This window comes from Cupressus sempervirens, chromosome 5 (assembly GCF_028749045.1).
Source record: "Cupressus sempervirens isolate cs-2001-9-10 chromosome 5, ASM2874904v1, whole genome shotgun sequence".
NCBI lineage: Eukaryota > Viridiplantae > Streptophyta > Pinopsida > Cupressales > Cupressaceae > Cupressus > Cupressus sempervirens.
This window is the reverse complement of record NC_143122.1, coordinates 94,653,150-94,659,149: the sequence shown is the minus strand read 5'-3', so window position 1 is coordinate 94,659,149 and position 6,000 is coordinate 94,653,150.

The window sequence follows — 6,000 nt, the reverse complement described above, 5'->3', positions numbered from 1 at the left end:
ATTAAAAACAACCACATCTGTCCCTAGGGGTCCTAGGGCCGCTAGGGACATACGTTGTCGTGAAATGTGTTGAGTTAACCTATGAGCCATCTCAATGCATTAGAACCAACCATATGCGTCCCTAGGGGTCCCAAGGCCCCTAGGCACATACGTTGTCATAAAATGCATCAAGAGGGGTCATAGGTTAGATGCATTAGAACCAACCACATGCATCCCTAGAGATCCTAGGGTGCCATGGGACATACATTGTCATGAAATGCATTAAGAGGGGTCATAGGCTAACCTATAACCCCTCTCAATGCATTGCAACCAACCATTATCATGAAATGTGTTGAGAGGGGTCATAGGATAACCTATGACCCCTCTTAATGCATTAGAACCAACCACATGAGTCCCTAGGGACATCAGTTGTCATGAAATGCATCATAAGGGGTCATAGGTTACCCTATGACCCCTCTCAATGCATTGCAACCAACCACATGCGTACCTAGGGGTCCTAGGGCCCCTAGCAACATATGTTGTCATAAAATGCATCCCCTCTCGATGCATTAGAACCAACCACATGCATCTCTAGGGGTCTTAGGGCCCCTAATGACATTCATTATCATGAAATGCATTGAGAGGGGTCATAGGTTAACCTATGACACCTCTTGACACATTAGAACCAACCAAATGCATCCCTAAGGGTAGTCAAGCCCCTACAGATATACATTGTTGTGAAATGCATTGAGATGGGTCATAGGTTAACGTATGACCCCTCTCGATGCATTAGCACTAACCACATGCATCCCTAGGAGTCCTAGGGCCCTAAGAACATATGTTGTCATGAACTGCGTCGAGAGGGGTCATAGGTTAACCTACCACCCTGCTTGATGAATTAGAACCAACAAAATGCATCCCTAGGGGTTCTAGGGTCCCTAGGAAAATATGTTGTCATGAAATGCATCAAAGAGGGGTCATAGGTTAACCTATGATCCCTCTCAACAAATTAGAACTAACCACATGTATCCCGAGGGATCCTAGGGCCCTTAGGGAGATACTTTGTCAAGAAATGATTCACGAGGTCTCGATGCATTAGAACCAACCACATGCATACCTAGCGGTCCTAGGGCCCCTAGGGACATAAATTGTCATAAAATGCATAACCTATGACCCCTCTCAATGCATTGGAACCAACCACATGCATCCCTAGGGGTCATAGGGCCCCTAGGGACATATGTTGTCATCAAATGCATCGAGAATGATCATAGGTTAACCTATGACCACTTTCAACACATTAAAACCAACCAAATGCATCCCTAGTGTCCTAGGGCCCCTAGAAACATACGTTGTTATGAAACATGTTGAGAGGGGTCATAGGTTAACCTATGACTCCTCTTGATGCATTAGAAAGAACTACATGCGTCCCTAGGGATCCTAGGGCCCCTAGGGACATAAGTTGTCATGAAATGCATCAAGAGGAGTCATAGGTTAACCTATGACCCCTCCTGATGCATTGGAACCAAAAAAATGTGTCCTTAGGCGTCCTATGGTCCCTAGAGACATACATTGTTGTGAAATGTGTCAAGAGGGGTCATAGGTTAACCTATGACCCCTCTCAATGCATTAGAACCAACCACATGTGTCCCTATGGATCCTACAACCCCTAGGGACATAGGTTGTCATAAAATGTGTTGAGAGGGTTCATAGGTTAACCTCTAACCCTTCTCAATGCATTGGAACCAACCACATGTGTCCCTAGGTGTCCTGGGGCCCATAGGGGCATACGTGCTCGTGAAATGTATCGAGATGGGCCATAGGTTAACCTATGACACCTCTTGAAGCATTAGAACCAACCACATATGTCCTGTAGATGTCCTAGGGCCCTTAGGGATATACATTGTCATGAAATGTGTCAAGAGGACCTATGACCCCTCTCGATGCATTAGAACTAACCAAATGTGTCCCAAGGGGTCCTAGCATCCCTACGAACATACATTGTCATGAAATACATCAAGAGGGGTCATAGGTTAATCTATGACCCTTCTCAATGCATTAGAACCAACCACATGTGTCTCTAGGGTTCCTAGGGGCCCCTAGGGACATATGTTGTCATGAAATGCATCGAGAGGGGTGATAGGTTAACCTATGACCCCTCTCAATGCATTGGAACCAACCATATGTGTCCCTACGGGCCCTAGGACCCCTAGGGACATACATTGTCATGAACTGCATCGAGAGGGGTCATAGGTTAACCTATGACCCCTCCCATCACATTGGAACCAACCACATGCATCCCTAAGGTTCCTAGGGCCCCTAGGGACATAGGTTGTCATGAAATGCATTGAGAGGGGTCATAGGTTAACCTATGACCCTCTTGATGCATTAGAACCAACCACATGCATCTCTAGGGTTCTTAAGGCCCCTAGGGACATACATTGTAATGAAATGTGTTGAGAGGGGACATAGGTTAACCTATGACCCCTCTTGATGCATTGGAACCAATCGCATGCATCCCTAGGGGTCTTAGGGCCCCAGGGACATACGTTGTCCTCAAATGCATTGAGAGGCATCATATGTTAACCTATAAGCCATCTTGACATATTAGAACCAACCATATGTGTCCCTAGGGGTCCTAGGACCCCTAGTGACATTGGTTGTCATGAAATGGTTCAACAGCCTCTGGATGCATTATAACCAACCACATGCATCCTTAGGGGACCTAAGATCTCTAGGGACATACGTTGTCAAGAAATGCGTCGAGAGGGGTCATAGGTTAACCTATGTCCCTTCTCGATGCATTAGAACCAACCACATGCGTCCCTCGGGATCCAACGGCTCCTAAGAACATACGTTGTCATGAAATGCATTGAGAGGGGTCATAAGTTCACCTATGACCCCTCTCAATGCATTGGAACCAACCACATGCATCCCTAGGGGTCATAGGGCCCCTAGGGACATACTTTGTTATGAAATGCATCGAGAAGGGTACCTATGACCCCTTTTGATGTATTGGAACCAACCAAATGCTTCCCTAGGAGTCTTAGGGCCCCTAGGGACATACATTGTCCTAAGTTAACCTATGACCCCTTTCGACACATTAGAACCAACCACATATGTCCCTAGGGACCCTAGGACCCCTATGGACATAGGTTGTCATGAAATGAGTCGAGAGCCTCTCGACGCATTAGAACTAACCACATGCATACCTAGAGTTCCTAGGGCAACTAAGAAAATAAGTTGTCATGAAATGCATTGAGAGGGGTCATAGGTTAACCTATGACCCCTCTCGACGCATTGGAGCCAACCACATCCCTCCCAAGGGGTCTTAGGGCCCCGAGGGACATACATTGTCTTGGAACCAACCACATCACTCCCTAGGGGTCCTAGCACCCCTAGGGACATACATTGTCTTGAAATATGTTGAGAGGGGTCATAGGTTAACCTATGACACCTCTTGATGCTTTAGAACTTAATAAATGTGTCCCAAGGGGTCTTAGAGCCCCTATAGACATACATTGCCATGAAATGCATCGAGACGGGTCATAGGTTAACCTATGACCCCTCTCGACACACTAGAACCAACCACATGCACCCCTATGGGTCCTAGGGCCCCTAGGGACATACATTTTCATGAAATGCATCGAGAGGTGTCATAATTTAACCTATGACCCCTCTTGATGCATTAGAACCAACCACATGTGTCCCTATGGGTTGTAGGGCCCCTAAGGAGATATGTTGTCAAGAAATCCATCAAAAGAGGTCATAGCTCAACCTATGACCCGTCTCGACACATTAGAACCAACCACATGCATCCCTAGGGGTCCTAAGGCCCCTAGGGACATATATTGTCATGAAATGTGTACCCTATGACCCCTCTCAATACATTGAAACTAACGACATGTGTCCTTAAGGGTAGTAGGGCCCCTAGGGACATATGTTGTCATGAAATGCATCGAGAAGGGTCATAGGTTAGCCTATGACCACTCTTGATGCATTGGAACCAACCAAATGCATTACTAGGGGTCCTGGGGCTCATAGCGACATACGTTGTCATGAAATGTGTCAAGAGGGGTTATAGATTAACCTATCACCCCTCTCAATGCATTAGAACCAACCACATGTGTCCCTAGGGATCCTAGGGCCCCTAGGGACATAGGTTTTCATGAAATGTATCGAGAGGAGTCATAGGTTAACCTATGACCCCTCTTAATGCATTGGAACCAACCAAATGCATCCCTAGGTGTCCTATGGACCCTAGAGACATACATTGTCATGAAATGTGTTTTGAGGGGTCATAGGTTTGACACATTAGAACCAACCACATGTGTCATTATGGGTCCTAGGGCCCCTAGGGACATAGATTGTCATGAAATTAAACAACCACATGCGTCCCTACAGGTGCTAGGGCCCCTAGGGACATAGGTTGTCATGAAATGTGTTGATAGGGATCATAGATTAACCTATCACCCCTCTCAACGCATTGGAACCAACCACATGTGTCCCTAGGTGTCCTCGGACCAGAAGGGACATAAGTTGTCATGAAATGTGTTGAGAGTGGTCATAGTTTAACCTATGACCCCTCTCGAAGCTTTAGAACCAACCACATGTGTCCCTAGGGATCTTAGGGCCCCTACAAACATACGTTGTCATGAAATGCATCGAAAGGGGTCATAGGTTAACCTATGACCCCTCTCAATGCATTAGAACCAACCACATGTGTCCCTTGGGGTCCTATGGCCCCTAGGGACATATGTTGTCATGAAATGCATTGAGAGTGGTCATAGATTAACCTATGACCCCTCAATGCATTGGAACCAACCACATGTGTCCCTAGGGGCCCTAGGGCCCCTAGGGAGTTACATCATCATGAAATGCATTGAGAGGGGTCATAGGTCAACCTATGACCCCTCTCATCGCATTGGAACCAACTACATGTGTTCCAAAGGGTCCTAGGGCCCCTAGGGACATAGGTTGTCATGAAATGCGTCAAGAGGGCCTCTTGACGCATTACAACCAACCACATGCATCCCTAGGGGTCCTAGGGCCCCTAGGGACATTCATTGTAGTGAAATACATCGATAGGGGTAATAGGTTAACCTATGACCTCTCTCAACGTATTAGAACAAACCAAATGTGTCCCTAGGTGTTTTAGGGCCTCTAAGGACATACATTGTCGTGAAATGAATAGAGAGAGGTCATAGGTTAACCTATGCCCTCTCTCAACACATTAGAACCAACCACATGTGTCCCTAGGGGTCCCAGAGCCCCTACGGACATACGTTATCATAAAATATGTTTAGAGGGGTCATAAATTAACCTATGAGCCCTCTCGATGCATTAGAACCAACCACATGCCTCCCTAGGGGTCCTAGGGCCATTAGGGACATATGTTGTCATGAAATGCATCGAGAGTGGTCATAAGATAACCTATGACCCCTCTCGATGCATTCACTAGTACATTTGGGTTCATTTTTTGACCTTTATTGGAAGAATTTTCGACCAAATTTTGACCAAATTCGACCAACCCATTGGTTGATATTTTTCTGGTCAAAATTTCAACCAACTCACTAGTTGGTCAAAATTTTGACCCACCTATTGGTTGAAAACCTTCTAAAGCCATTGCCTCAGTTCAATCAAGAATTGGTTGAAATTTCGACCAATGAAGGTCGAAATTTTGACCAACAAAGGTAGAAAAAAAATTAGGCGTTGGTGGAAATTTTGACCAACAAATGCAGAAAAAAATTTAGGCGTTGGTGGAAATTTCGACCAATGAAGGTGGAAATTTTGACCAACAAAGGTAGAAAAAAATGTAGGCATTGGTGGAAATTTTGACCAATGAAGGTGGAAATTTCATCTGACAAAGGTAGAAAAAAATTTAGGCATTGGTGGAAATTTCAACCAACAAAGGTAGAAAAAACCCAGGCGTTAGTGGAAATTTTGACCAATGAAGGTGGAAATTTCCACCAACAGCTAGGGGTAAATTTTTTTTAGGCAATCTATAAAATAGTTCACATGCCT